Below are 16,569 nucleotides of genomic sequence, written 5' to 3'. Positions count from 1 at the left end.
TATAAATCGTGTTTTTTTGCGCGAGGAGACGGCAGTTTGGAGCCAAACGTAGGAAAAAGCGGTGCGAAAACGGGCGAAACAAGGACAAGGAACTCGCAACGATCCAGGGAAAACGTCAAGGAGAGCTTTTTCTCGTGGAACGTCTGGTCCTCGCGAGCCCTTCTTAAAGTCGACGTGTTCGCTAGACATTTTTTTGACGGAAGGATACAAAGTATCGTGTGAACGAATCACTTGAGAATGCTAGAGAACGATCCTTTTAACTTCGTGTGTCCTGATAAAGGACGATCGATCTGGAATTTAGTCAGAATTTTCTTCGTTCAATTTCAAATATCAGAAACTTCCAAACTTTGATTTGCGCATCCTCGTACTTTCACTAACTAGATTCTATCTATAATCTCGTTTAAATTAATTAGGACGCTCGAATGCAAACTACTTGAAATCAAATCGTACGATTAATAAGAGCAGATGTAGAAACTAGAACGGATACTTCAGTTGCATACAGCGAAGTCGTTTGAATTCAAGCTATTTGAACCACGTTGTCAGTGCGAACTAGGTATTTTACTTAACTCGAAATATGACTTCAATTTGCTAGATAACGTAGACAATGCTATTTTCAGTTTCGTGCTTGCTGATATTAGACTTTTCAATTTCGGGTTTCTACAATTGATATACACGATACATATTTGCATCAAACGTCTTGCAGCTTCTATATACATTTTCTGATTAGTTTCAAACTTTGCGAATGTAACCATGACAATGGTTCCTCGCACAGTGCTAATGTGATTTCAGAATGTTCCATGTAACACAAGCGACATGTGAATAATTTAAATTCTTATAAATACGTATAATTACATTATACAACAAACGATAAATTGCTATAACTGTCTGAACGCTGATTAGCGTCAATTAGCGTTTTTAGTCAATTTAACTAACACTAGCAAATTTTAAAGATACATCAATTCACTCAATTCGCCGTAATTCACTCAAATTCGCCGACGGTTTAGTGTTTCATTAGACAAAGACACTGTCCCTCGTTCGAGAATCTTCGCGAGACTATACTGAGGCCATCCACTTTGGACGCCGTGGTAAACGTCGGTCGAATTGTATTTCGGATTCGCGGCGAAGTTAGGTGGTCTGCCGACGTCAAGATCGTATTTCGATCAAGCGCTGGAGAGACGCGCGAGACGCGGTTTTATGTGCTCGCCTGGCGATAAAGAAAATATGCCGCGGCATTCCTTGCAAATATTCTCGCCAGCTATCTTCGAGATTACTACGATATAACGTCGTTGCGCGGACACACTTGGCTAAAAACCGAGATACACACGCGATTCACCGATGGATTTTGTTGCTACTCGAAACTTCCTCGCGTGCATTTACGTGCCAAGAGTGGTTGCCGGATTGTAAAGTTACCGCTGAAGGGTCTGCGGTGTCGTATGTTTCGTGAAAACTTGCTGCTCCTGTTTCTCGAGATTGAAGTTAGCTTAGGAGAAGCAGCGGGGTATCCACTTGTGAGCCGTTTCGTTTACGAATCGATGTTGAAAGGATCTACCGAGGGAATGCTTAAGTCACAATTGCACTGGTTTGCAGATGTTTTAGAAATTTGGTCGATGAGATCAATCCACATATACGAAACGAATTTTTATGATCGTCATCTTACATCATCTTACATACTCTCCTTAGTCGAAATTCTTTCTCAACAAACTATTCATTCTATTCTGCAATGGGATTATTCGAGCCCTTAGAACACTGAATTTTTCGTACTTAAATAAATTCTATAATAGTCAGAATAGATGGTAGTGCGACTATGTTACGTTTGATGAATAAACTAGAACATTCCAGTGAGATTCGTTATTCTTTGTCCATTCTTCATCGATACATTGGGCCTATTATCTTGCCGAACAATGGTTCGTAACTAATGAATTCCGCATACTGTTCACCAATTCACTTTTAGTGCTCAACTAGAAGCAGAATTTATCGCAGGTATTCATTGAATTATATATTTTCCGCTTCCGTTAAATAAGGAACACGCATTTAACTACTGATACTCTACCAATATATAGTGCTAATTACCGCGTTAATAATAAATCATTTGCTGTATTCTTCTACATATACAGTGATTATATCGCCCTATTACGAAACAATGACTAAATATTTTACAATTGCAAAATAGAAAAGAAAGAAATGCTAAAATATCGGTTTTTAAGGATATTTTTAAATGCTGGCAAAATATTTTATCGAAATTGTTCTATCTATGGCAGCGTTGACAAACGTAGGCTGAAATAGCAGAATCTAAAACAGTTCGTTACCCTCGGTCAAAGAATCGTTGCCCATCCTCGAAACGAAAGCGATATCCCAGCTAGGGGTTAGGAAAAAATTATGCGGCTAATCAAGAATCGCGAGTGTCGTTCTCCGGCCGATGTATCACTGAGGATCCGCCGCAAGAAATAGCCGGATCGCTCGAGTCTCGGGTCAAGGGGTGGTTTTAGAAGGCAAAGGAGGGTGGCTGGTACGTGGAGGGCAACCGCAGCCCACATCCGACTTTATGAACCGCCATCACTCATAGAATCTTCGCCGCAATCTTTCGTGAGAATCCCTTAGAGAGGCTTGCACGGAGAGAAAAATGTCCGACGGTTTGGAGAATCGATGAGTTTGCATTAAACATCTCCAACCGACCTCCGAAAGTCCGGAGAGAGGATACTCTCTCTCTCTCCAAAATGATAGCCCTGCATAGCCCTACAGTTCCTCAGAAATCACGAATCCACGCTTCCAAGAGATAGAAGGTATAAGAACAGTGGAGCGAGTTTGGAATCAGGAGAACCGAGCTAAGAACCAACCTGGACTATGTAGGCCAGGCACGTGCCATTCGCATTGTTAGGAAAATGTTTCACCACTGGTGAAAGGGCTGAGAGAATAGAATCGTGCTAGAAGAGGTTCAGTTTGGAGTATAGAGAAGGAGAGTTGTAAGTGCCACGTATGGAGCGTTTTATCTGTCGATGAGGATGGCGATTCAATTAAAATCCTTTAATTTTGAAATAATTGAATCTTGAAATGTCAAAATCTTTGGAATGCAAACTTCCTGACCTGCGAAATTTCAAGTCTCTAAAATTACAAACTTTCAGATGCCTAGAATTTTTTAATTTCAAATCTCCTTTAATTTTCAAACTTTCGACATTTTTAATTTTCAAATTATTGAGATTCCGAGTGCCCCACTTCCTGAAATTTCTAATTTCCCAATACCTTCTAGACAAAATTACGAACCTTTGAATCCTTGAAATGTCGAATTTTCAAACATTCAGAATTTTATATTTTAAAATTCTTATCTTGAAACCTTTGAAATTTTAGATTTTCAAAATTCCAAACATTCAAACCTTCAGATCTTCCAAGTAACAGATTCTCAAATCTTTGAAATTTTCAATATCCAATTCTTAAAAAATTTTGATCCACGAAATTTCTTGTTCCATTGCTTCAATGTGAATAGGTTTCTGTGTATTTTAACCAAGGGTAGAACTGTGGAACATTTTTTACAAGATCGTACGATTTGTTTGGTAGAGTATACATATATGTGATAAAATGCATTAGCGGAGTTTCAGCTACAAAGCGCAAGCCATCCACGGACACAATGTTCCCAATCGATATATTTCATTAAAAACGACGGAAAAGGAAGATATTAATCAAGGAATATTTGAAGAGAGAAAATACCAGCTAGAAAAATATTTCTCGTTCCACTGCACACTAAAAACGAGCCAGTTAATAATCTTCCTTTTTTTCTTTTTACAACATCCAACCGAGATACGAGATTGTTAGGTTCGCATTGCTGGAAAATTGACTTCGAAAAAAGGTCCACTATTTTCTTCTGTTAAAATGATTAAATAATGTTGTACTAGTTCTCTTGAGTTTATGATTCTAATCACATAAACGAAATGCTTGAAGAATTTATTTTTATAACCTGGTGCTCTAATCGTAGAAAATTTAGGAAATTATTGCTTAATTTTTTAAAATAATGAAATCTCTAAGAATTATTAACTCATTATAAAACTCTCGAAAATTACTATAACTTATAATTAATATAATTTTCTGTTATTTAATGAATTGGAAAAACGTGAAAGGATTTACGTAGCTATTCGATGTAACTTAAAACCCTATAGAAATACATTGCCTTTGAATTTTTTTTTAATTCTACATTTTTGAATTCTCCGTACAAAATTTTAATCGGTTGATTATTACCTTAGCAATTTAAAATCATTATATTATATTCTATCTCCATAAGACGTGTAAAAATTTTCAAATAATATATCAACGAGTAACTTGTGTCAGATAAAAATAAATTTGGTGGAACGATCCTCCAGTGTTTGTAACGAGTTGCTATGCCAGTTGGTATCTATCATGCCAGTTGGCTCATCCCACAAATGCCTCTGTTCGCGGCATTTTCTATGGGTCGTAGCTCAGTCACGTAGAAACGTAATGTGTATCGTTTACGTGTCCCACGATATTTGTTCTTCCATTTCTCGAACCGTTCGTGCTATGTACCTTTACGCTATTATCCCTGGAACCGAATGCAAACGCGTGGACCGCGCATAGTATACGATGCCCAGGAGAATACGTTCATTTTCATCGAATGTTGGGAAGGGGGGGCGAACTTACATTCGATACGACGCCAGACAATGCTTTTTAATCGTGCGCCTCTTTTTTCAAATTGAATATCCATTGGCGATATACTTCCCACAAAATTGTACCTGGGCTATTATATAATGGGTTTGATATATGCCGATATTTATTAGCTGTTGTAGCAATACACTGGAATTCGTAGTACGATCGAAGCCAGAGACATTCTGTCTCATAAAAATTCATTCATTTACTTTTCTCAAATATGCATTTATACCGTATTTATTTGCATATACACAAAAACTGCAAGCTATCGCTATTTTATCGATATAGAGGACGCGGGTCGGTTGGACTATAAAAATATGAACCTTTATGCGAAGTTTATTTCTGCTTTCGGTGGAAGAATAATAAACATGTTTCGTATAAAACAGGAAAAGGGAGAAAGAGAGAGAGGAAATACGGAATTGAAAGAAGAAAGAGAAACAGGGAAGAAAATGATACGAAAGGAAGGAAAAAATAAATAGATGTGAAATGAAAGCAGAGAAAAGGAAAATGGGGTAGAAACGGGAGAAGGACAAAGAAGAAAGAGAAGGAAATGAATTTGGGTTAGTTTGACTTGCAATTACACAGATGAGACGCCATTGTTACTATTTCAACTTCCTGTTACTTCCTATCGAGCAAGCGTATAGTTACTCAACAAAAATCGAGCGGTCGACGACTCCATCAGTCATAAATTGTTGATTAATTCAGGAATCGTCCGGAGACTTGTTTCGAAAGTAGAATAAACCGCGGAATTTCTTGAGATCCTGGGGGCGGGACCCCGGGGGGCCGTACGTGTCCTGCGGGTCGAAAGTAAGTAAAAAGTAAAACGAGAAAGGCAGCGGGAAAGAAAAACGAGGACGCCGAAAGTACAAGGCTCGCCCAGAGCAATAATAATATCGGAAAGGTCGAGCTTATACTGCGGCGAGGTTTTCCCGATAGTTCGAACCTGGCGAACTTTCTGCCAAAGTTGCGAAGCTTTAAAGCGAAGGCTTTAACGGGGCTTCGCGCCTCGCGAAACTCTTCTTTCCTTTCCTTCCCCCGTGGAAACTCGCGTGAAGGAAGAGGAAAAAGGGCAGCGAAGAAACTAAAGAAGGCAAAGAAAGGGTTGAGAATAAAAAAGAAATTGGAAGAAAGAAATGATAGGTACAAGAAGAATGCTACTGAAAGTTCTGCTTATATATATATATATCGATCTTAAGACGCGCTCGAAGTTCATTTTCTGGTGCACTTGACTGTTCTACGTTCCCTTTGGAATTTTTATTATTCGCTGTATTTATCTTACCGATCGAGAGTGGCCGGATGGAATAAATTGTTTTGGAAATGAGCACCTACGAATCGGCACGTGAGAGCCATATATCCCCCACTGGCATTCGCGAATCGAGTGAACATTTAATTCGTTCTCTACGAGCACCCCTAAATAGGCTTTGTCTGTTGTGGCCAACTTCTCGAGCGTTAGCACGGGATATTCATGCCCGTTTATTCGTGCCTCTGCGCGAGTCTCGCCTGGCATGGACGCATTTAATAATTCATTCGGATTAATGCGAATTGCACTTGAATACATAAAGATCTCGCCGCGTGGACGGATTCATATTTGATCGTCATTTTAATTGGGCTTGTTTTCAGTTCGCTGGAAGTATCAACGCGTGTTAATCCCTGTTATGTCGTTCTGGTTCGGCGAGACGCAGCCACTAGGAACGAGCTATTCGAAAAAATTGTCAACCGTTTGTTATCTTCGAATAGTATGTTACTAGGATATTACATCGATAAATTTTTAAATGTACATGTACATGATTAGAAGCAAAATACTAAACTTTCTGGCAATTTGTGTTGTTAATTTAACAATTTAAGAATTCATACGATAGAGTTTCATAGTAATTCACGTTGTTTTTATCGATTTTGGAGTAGGAATGTTTTTAAGAAAACATAACTTGCTTGATCTTTTCTTTAACATTTTTCGTTGCAATGAAACAGCGATTCGAAACATTTGGCTGCTAGTGTATACGTTTCTAGCTGGCGAAATTTGAATTTGGAAGCGTAGAGGCATAATTATTAAGACAGTTAGCAATATCTGATCGTTTTCAAAATTATGATTTTCTAAGGAGCGATATTTTGAACATTTCGAAAAAGCTGAAAAGATACAGATTTAACTCCGAAAACAGATATAAATACAATTTTGCTATATTGATTGACAACGTACTGAATTTTGGAACTGCTTTCCTTTAAAAAAAAAAAAAAATAGAAATGTGACTTATCGTGTCTTTCCCCCATAGCTCTCGAATGTTTTCTACCCTCCAACAAATAGAATGTCGATATTTGAACAATACAGTCGATATAGAGTCAGAGAGACGCCGGATACAATCTCTTCGAAAGAGCAACCGAAGATTTCGATCACGTCGAAGCGTAATGGTCAGTAAATAACAAATGACCCATGTCTGGATGGGAGGGGCAGTCATCATCCTTCATCGGAGTAATAGTCGAGGAGATGCTTTGGAACTTTTGTGAGCGGGCCAACGAAGGCGCTCGTCGTTTCCTTATTCCCATTCAAGCGGCGCGAAGGGGAAACTTTTGCCACCGATTCCGGGCCGAAGCTTCTGTTCTAATTTCCACTCGATGATAAATCGGTAATAAGTCTGTTCAACGGCTGCAACTTTTCTTCTCTCGCCTTCATCGTAGAGCGTTGCTCCGTGGCTTTCTTACTCGCCGAACAAACATACCATTGGTTCTCACCAAATTTTTCTCGCGCGTCTTCCTGGCCAAAGCAACGCACTTGTTTACCCAGTGGAATTCTCGCCGATGGCAAGTGAAAATTGCGGGATGCTTTCGTTGCAACATTCATCGATTATTCATTCAGGAATATCCGATGAAACCCCGTTTTCCGTAACACGATTAAACAAACGCTTAATTTGCATGCCACTCGAGCCGAAGTCCACTGGAATTGGAAACACAGAGAAACATATACGAAATCCTCGAACGAATCTACTTTTGCATCCTGTAGATGTATAGCGTTTTCTTCATCTTTGTGTGAGTATATTTTAACATTAGAGTAAAACCAGTCTCGGATCTACATAAGGTGATAGGTTCGAAGTGAAATAAGCAATGAAATATACATAATCGTCTTTCGATCCCCGAAGAAATTCTAAGAAACGAGTCGTATAAGGCTGTAAAAAAAGATCTTAGAAAGTTCCAAGAGGATGCAGAAACTAGCTTTCGTCTCTAGTCGTGTTACAAAGCTTTAGCAATTAACCCTAACACATGTAGCCGTAGCAAATTGTAAACGTTGATCCTCAAAATAGCCAAATGCCTCGCCACGTACAATAAACTCGCTAACGCTGATTACGTAATGTAATGGTTTCCTGATTGGAATTTCCTCGAGTCGATCCGTGCTCGATTTTGTACCCCCCGCCCCCCTCACTCGCAATCGATTTGCGTTAACCGAACAACGTACACTGCCGGCGATGTTTCGTTACTAGCGAAAAACAAATATCAGAGATAATTTGTTGCAACGTTTCGATATCATAAAGAATTTGTTATTGTTTTTTCCAATGGCGAAACGATTTGATGAACTGTACAAATTTTACGAAACGTGATGAATGTTCACAAAATGTACAACACAGACGTGCACGTTGTTATTTATTGAATACGATGTAAAGAGATTGCGTATCTATACGTATCGCGTGATGGCAGAGTGTTCACACTTGAAAATTTTATTAAAAAAAATGTATTAAGAAACGAAACAGACACCACAGATTTTTGTAATTTCATTGTGACAGCTACACAATAGAGAAAGTTCTGCTGGGACTTGAGACTTTGCGTACGTTTTAATTAGTCTTTTTTTAATTTTGCAATACAGACATATTTTGCGGACAGACATATTCACGTTCGAATCTTCGAGGACGTACTTACATCGCCGTTTTGGACATCCTCGCGGGACCCGGACGTCCGTGAAATTAACCGCTGACTTAGCTTGAGATACGACGTTCCCTCGATGCACGCTAATGGTCTTCGAAAAGTTTAATCTGTACTTGGGATATCGTATGCATTAGCGACGTACTTGTATTATAAACTTGGTTACTCTTACGCGGCAAGTTTGATCATCGATACAACTTGAACGTTACTGGAATATCGTTAACGACACGGTAATCGGTTCTCAGCTGTTCCTTTCAGGTGCTTGATGAAACATATGATCCTATAATACGTGGGATGCTGAAACGATAGGAATGTCACGTATAGAATTCGAACATGTTTCATTCACATTGAAGCAACGTTGATTTTCAGCCAGATTTTTACGCTTTAGATATAAATTAGTACGTATTATTTTAACGCGTTATCTACAATAACTCTCGAAATTTTTTAACAATTCACATCTCCCTTGTTTTCTTTCTTCAATGAGCTCTCTTTCTACGCAAGTCGAAAAATTTATCCGTTTTCTGATAAAGATAAGAACAAACAAGTGACAACTACCGTTTAAAATTACAAGAAATTGATTCATTGGACATAAGAAAAAGACGCATAAAACACTTCAGTGCCGTAATTATATCCCGACTCTCTTATTTCTCAATCATATCACCTTCATAGAAATATTACGCATACAGCACACATTTTTTCCATGCGCACGCGAAGCTTCACGTATCTTGTTTAAATTATTTTTCGCTAGCTATCAATTACTCAATAGACATTTACTCAGTTCTCTGTTATTCGTCACCTACATTAATTCGCATTTCAAAAATTGTTCCGCGATTATTAAGCTTCAGATTATTCAGCAGTAGAATGTTGTTTGTTGTCTCGCAAGCAAATAAAACAGAAGCATAGAGTTGACAAACGCAAATACATTTCCGTGAAAAAGTGCAGTAGCAGCTGAGTAATTAACAGAAAGTTGCAACGTAATCTCTACGGTTAAAGACAATCCCGGTGATTAATGCACCTTTCTGTCTCGTTCTGATGACCGATTTTATACCCGGCAAGGGACGTACTATTATTAAGCGAACTTTCAACCTGAACGAATCCCACGGTTCCAGCTGCTGCATTTTAATCTCCAAAGTCCGGTCGCATAAACGGCAGTCGGATATTCCAAATAGTTGCGCATATGTTTGCAGGACAGTATGCCCCGTATAGTTTCGGCGAAACTTTCTCAACGTGCAAGAGGGTACACGTTCGTTTCAAGATTTAATAACTTTTTAAACTATACGTGCTACGAATTCCCAACTGTGAACTTTAAAATCTATGAAACTACCTCTAGAGACGGAAACTGGAGAAGACCGATCCTTCAGCTCGATATTTTTATCATTGAGCATTTGGTAGTTCGATAATAGAATAATGCTTTGTATTCATTAAGAGCTTATATATTGTGCTATTCAAAAAGTCCGTAGTCCTTTCTTCGTGCGTTTATATCCGATAATATTCAGCAGAATTCATTGTATTTCAGCGCATTCATTGTATCTAGACTGCGTACTCTTGCAGCCTGCATAAAGACTTATTTCAGCTGTTAAGTGTCGTAACAAGTTTAAAAATATTTTATTACTTTGCATATTACATGCATTTTGTACGTTTCCGCATATTTCATGTTTCTCGTAAATGCATAGAAGTTCGCAATTCAGTTACAATGGATGCGTATTCTGACGAAATCTATTTGTAAGAATAGCTTTGTTACAAGTTCCGAAACGCTTATAAAATTCCTAAAATCACCATTTCTCTTCTATGTTCTTCTTAGATTCTTTCTGATCTTTGACTTATCCAGAATTATTATTTTCTATACTATTTAAGGAAAGTTACAAATATCATACGAACGATGTAAAAATTCGTTGTTCGCGAAAGAAAACAGGGAAGAGAAATAAATAAGAAGCTTCTGCATAGCTCGTGCCATCTTTTCCTGCCAGGATGCATCGTCGCACACTGATGAAATTGGCGAACGAAACGGTAGCAAGCTTCGATGCCCTCCCACGGTGTGTTAGTGCGCGAATCTGTTTACCGGTTCTATTTACGAGGTTGGGCAACCGTGTAAACCATCCTGCTAATAGAATATGCCCATATTCTGGCCCCGTAGGAAGCATAAGGGCTCAGACCCGTAACGAGCAAGCTCAGCACCGGCGCGTTATCGCGATTTTCCCCGGTTACATTCGGGCCGAGTTTCAACTTTACACACAACGAGCTATCCCGTGCAATCTGCCTCGTTCCTGGCCGAAACTATTGAGTTATTTAGCAGTTCCGGGACGATTATTGAAACGAACCTCGAATCGCAGCCTGATTTGTGGAACGGAATGCTTGCACTAGAGTTAACTCCACGGATTGGATAACGTCGTACCCAGTCATACTTTATGGACTAATTTAGGTTGTTTGCGAGGTTGTATGTGAACTACGATCTGCGTGGAAACCGTGCTTTGTTGGTGAATTAGTTTTTCAATATTTATTTCCTAACTCTGCCGTTTCTACTTTAGTTTGTGGCTATGTATACGGAATTATAAAGTGAATGTTATTCTAGCCGCAAGCCAATTATAGTCGCATGATCTACGAACTGCATGTAAACAACACAACTCCGTTGTTTTTAATTTTACATGTTCGCAATTATAAAATGGAACATGGTGCAAATTTGAAACAAGTCATGGGATCGAGTTAGTCAGAAACTATATTGATGAAAATATTTGATGAATTTTATTAATTTCACTTGGAATTTTCTATTATTATACTATTTTCTCGCTAAGAAAAGAAAGAACTTACGAGCAAGTCATTTGTTTCTGTGTGACCCGAGCGTAGTGGGGGTCGTCTCCCAGAGAAGACAAAGAAATGATCGAAGGGCAATCAGTCCCTTCTGAAGAGTCAAACGTTATACATCGAGAGGTCTGACGATTAAAATTGAAGTCGCATAGTCTAACGAATTCATTGAGAGATATCTTAAAGTCGGGCGATTTTCTGCAACATATTTACTGTATTCATTGTTAAACAATTTGTGGCGTGTTCATTACATTATTTTTAAATATTGTCAAATATACCATTTTATGTTAACCTGTTAATACAGTGTTAAATTCATTTGAACCATCTCTGTTGTTTTAACCGAAACAGGGGAACGACTATTTTGCGGCGTCGATCAACAGAATCGTAGCGAGAATTTACGCCTCTCGCTGACGCGTTTTCCTCGCGACCGCGTCTCTCCGCGAACGCCGTAACAGACGGTATTTTTTTACCGTTAATTATAATTTAAGGATGAAAGAGATGAAAATGTTTTTAAGTGAAACGACGTTTTAGTACGGGAAAGATATAAATCGAAATTAAACGTAATTTCGTACAAGGAAGAAAGGAGAGCACAGGTTGCGTTAAGTAGGAACAGTTTTAATTAGAATCACATTTGATAGTGAAATATACGCAGAGCAATTGAGTTGGTCGCAACACGGCTCTGTTGAATATTTTAATTGAGTAATTAGAATCCCCTGTTTCCCCTGGCTTCGTTCTTCTTCTGTTCTCCGTACCCCAATATTCGTTTCAAAGGACGAACTGAATTTCCTGCTCCCAATGCTACGTAGGACGGCAAGTACTGATTAGAAAAGGGGGAAACAAGCCGGTTCACCAGGACATTTATATCCAGTGACCCCTGTTGAATTACTAAAACGCGACCGATATTTAATTACCCCGACTCCATTTGCCCGAGCGTTAATTTTAATTCAATCAATTAGCGGATTACGTGGCACTAACCGTCGAATATTCCTATGAAATTAGCTTTTATTAATCCTACTAAAATAATATGAACAATATCCGAATCTATTCTATTACATGGCTATTGACGCTTTGGGTATTAACTAAATGTTCTAAACGTTAAAGAAGCATCTTGGATAAATTTATTCGAAACGTGTACGAAGCGTATAAATTAACGATGGATTAATAATTAAACTAAAGCAGCAGTTATTATTGGAATTATTAAAATTATACCAGTAATATGTTTTATTATTTGTTAGATATATTAATAGATACATTTACTGTTATTATTAACATCAGAAGATCTTCTACGAGTTTAAAAGAATCTTGTCATCTTGCCTTGTAATAAAGAAATTAAGGAAAATAGTTTTATAAGATTCGGCAATCATGAACTGCAATTTTATCATTTGACTTTTGACTTTTCTGTTCTGTTATTATTTCAATGTCCACGTGTAACTATAATTATAACAAGTAGAGAGTCACACTATTTGATATCGTACGATGTCTGACAAAAGAATACTACGAGCACTTCAAAGAACCTAAGATTATGCGAATCGATCGTTTTGTATCATCGGCGATGCTTTAAACGTGAACGAGAAGATCGAGAAATGTGAGAGATGCATCAAAATCGTCGATTGCATACACAGGCACCGAGTTTGTAAAGGAAACGGTAATACGAAAATTCTAGCCGCTAGAAGAAAAAGAGAGAAGCCAAAAAGAGGACTTTTGAAGGCCTGGCAATCGTATAAATAGCCAAGGTTCAGGCGTATAGCTCCAGTGAATCGGTTGAAAATCATAAAGCGAAACGGTTGAAAGGAGATCCTTCGGCGATGCTCGAAGTGAATTCAATGCCGAAATCAACGATACGATCCTGTAGGAAAGAATCGACGTCGTAGTTCTAGAGCCAACTACTAGTTTCGAATAGAAACTATAGGTGCCGTACGGAAAACTCTGTCATGAAACAAGAAGTGGGTAACAAGGGTGCATCCTTTGCAGGCATTCGATCGTGCTCGCAGGTATTTACCCCTTGAAACGATCGTTAAAGAGAAAGAGAGCAAACGCGTGGACTAAGTAAATTTGTTCGTAACTTCGAACTATTCATTTGGAAAAAGTTATAACAATGCGGAGAAAGAGAGAGAGAGAGAGAGAGAGAGAGAGAGAGAGTTTATATCATTAGAAAAGCAGAACTTCGCGAGGTTCTCTAGATTTCGTCGATTTTTCTTACGTCAGATTGCAGGCGAGCATTGTTCAGAGCTTCAATTACGATTTCTTATCTCTGTGTGATGCATTCCATTGAAATTACAAGGCACGAACACGGACGAAGGAACCGACGAATTTAAGGGGTCGGTTTGCGTGTCAGAGCAGAATACGTACGCTGACTGGTATTACACCATAATTTCACTGCGCTTTTTTTTCCTTTTGCTTCACCACGCGACGCGGTACGGTACGAGGCTTTCCGTTGTTCCTTTGATTACTTCAGACCACCCTCCTCCTTTCTCCCGTCCCTCTTTTTCCATTCTAGCCCGCTTCTTCCCCGTTCATTTCCGGGACGACTCTAAATTCACGGACGAGGTAAACGATAGGAACGGGTCGAAAGGTATCGCTGGCCGTGCTTTTGGCCAACTTCGAATCTAAGGGGAAGATCAAATAACTGAACGTACGTGCTGTGACTAGAAGCCACCGAAATTTGGAGAATCACCAAACGGTCAGAGATTGCGGTGGACCCTGTGGAACACGTTTGTTTAAAACACAGTTTCCTTGTTTATCGTTTCTGTGGGCAGAGAAAAATCAAGAATAACCAGCAGAGCAAGATTGCCATATAGTATCCTTGGAAAAATTCTCCGGATTTTCCTGGCTGTATTTAAATCGACGGCATTCATACGCGTGCTACGTGGCAGATACTGCCCGCATAAATTCAAATTTGAATAAATTTGAATAAACGCACCATGGAGAAACGCGTAAAGAATATTTCTCGCGTATCGTCCCGGCTCGTTTCTTCGTTCGTTCATAACTTCCTATTTCGAGAATCAGCGATAGTTCTCCCGGATCAGACATGTGTTTATTCGTTCACCTTGAAATTAAAAATGGCGGACCGCAATACGAACATGTTAAGGTAAAAAGGCGCTACCGTGCATAAGTTATTGGCACCACAGATTATTAGACAAATTAATCCAACGTCTCCTTTTACATAAATTTGTCAGTTCTCATGTTAGTTCAATCTGAGATAGAAAGAGCGGAAGAGAGTGAGAAAACAGATAAAACTAAAATTTCTGGAATTTTTAAGATATCTCTATGTCTGGTTCGTACGTCAAGTTCTGATATATCGACGATCTTCCCAAGTATTCCCTGGCGCAGGAATTCGATCGATAGTCATTCTTTTTGGTCCATTTCCGCGTGTGCGGAGCAAAATTTCTCCTCGTGGTGCTCGATAGCGCGTCCCATCGACATTCGTTTCGCCGGACGCTTACAGGTTTTCCATTTCATCGGCCTGCCACGGGACACCATTAAATCGACTGTTCCGTGATAGTAGCGAACAACCATGACCATGGCGAGGGATGGACGGTCGTGACGGTAAATTAATTTCACGACAACTCGTCGACGCTTCGTTATCGGCTGCCAATCCCTTCCGTTACTCCTTCCTTCCCCGGAACGCATATCGATATCGTCTGGGATATCGTTGAGCGATTTCCAACAATTTCGCGTCTGCCTTGTAACAATTTCAATTTCTGCCCCGACGAAATCCCATTTTACCCGTGGAACACAATGGGAAATTTTATCGAGCGCCATAGCTCTGTCTCACTCTTTCCGTTCGCGTTCAACGCACCCTCAACCCCCGTCGACCGTTTCGAGCCTCGTTCGACACAGCGCCGTTTTTCCACCGTTTCCACCCACTCTCACGGGATTATGTTAATGGCGATTCCCTCATCTCTGCGTTCAACGAAATCCTGGTTAATGGCGAATCGAGTGATTCATATAAATCAGCTACAGCGTAACCTAATTCGGCGGGAAGATAATAGTCACCATTTGTGACCCCTGAAATCGTTGGATGGTTGTTGAGTTATGAGAATGTTTTTCTTTCTTCGGTATATATCATTTGGCAAACTCCAATAATAAATCCGAGATGGAAAGGATCGGTGAAAGTGACTGTTGCGCCATTATGACACGGTAGCTATACATCATACGCGTTTATTTAATCCGACCAAGAATGAAATTTCATTCACGCCCAAATCACGTTGATCTGGTGTATAATGAAGTGGTTAGCGAGATAAACGTCATCATAATGCGAAGCATAAATTATGTTGATCGGAGATCAAGTACAACCAGTGACAAAAGTCTGCATATAACCTGAGTTTTATGTAGGTCAAGTTATTTTATTTTGCCAGAGAACCGTGTACATTTTCGTGTCAGCATAAAATGGCTTTGTATTTGCTCAGTATATTAATGTATTTCCGGGAAGAATTAAACGAACACGAGACATTTAAGTCGCAGAATTTATGAAACGAAATTACACCAGTAATTACCCAATCTTTAATTTTATCAATGTCAAATTGTAAAATTATTTTCAAAATTTAAAGTACATATCTGAGTTTAATTAATAGAATGTTTAATATTAAAGATATTGTTAAAACAACATTGACATCTTTTTCATGGTATCTCAAAATGTGGTACATGTAAACTTTTATAACTGGTTGTATCTGTAGATTGAAATAATTTATTTCTCACATGAGAGCCTTTTCACGCAATTGTACCAGTGTTATTAATAAAATTTTACAAGCCACAGGTTTCAAATTACAAATATTAATAAATGCCCTTGCATAACAGTGACATAACAGTAAAATGAATCAAATTCTACAATTAAATTTTGCAAAATATACATTATCTGACCATCCTATTTGACAAAAAATAGCATAAAAAACTACAAACTTGTAAAAGAGGTATTTATACTAAATGATTAGTTGACAAATTACCTATTATACAAGATCATACTGTTGTATTATTTTCACTGTTGCATTCATGATGAAATTACGATAGAGTCCGTTTTCGTGTACCTAAATCGAAGGTCAGTAAGGCTAGGGGCGAAGCAGGGATGGAAGCATGCCACAGGGAAGCCAGGCATTCTCGAAATTATTAGTTGGCGAACTATTTGCATTAACGGTGGATCAAAGAAGAAGACGATGGGCTGTCCTGGTGCAACTAACACGGTATTTCATGAACGTTAACCGTGATTGCGTACCACAGCCATAT

General features: G+C 38.9%; 2 protein-coding genes across 5 annotated transcripts in view; one reads left to right on the top strand and one right to left on the bottom strand.

Annotated features, from left to right (window-relative positions):
• Positions 1–16,569, top strand: part of LOC138185391 (zwei Ig domain protein zig-8) — a 293,791-nt gene that overhangs the window by 63,919 nt on the left and 213,303 nt on the right. The gene's annotated exons all lie outside the window — the stretch shown is intronic.
• The window catches only part of LOC138185389 (uncharacterized), a 44,622-nt gene that overhangs the window by 27,251 nt on the left and 802 nt on the right, over positions 1–16,569 (bottom strand). The gene's annotated exons all lie outside the window — the stretch shown is intronic.

The sequence above is a fragment of the Bombus flavifrons genome, chromosome 12, assembly GCF_040668555.2.
Source record: "Bombus flavifrons isolate JBK064 chromosome 12, iyBomFlav1_principal, whole genome shotgun sequence".
Taxonomy (NCBI): domain Eukaryota; kingdom Metazoa; phylum Arthropoda; class Insecta; order Hymenoptera; family Apidae; genus Bombus; species Bombus flavifrons.
Note: the sequence above shows the minus strand (reverse complement) of the source record. Positions and strands in the feature narration are given on the sequence as shown.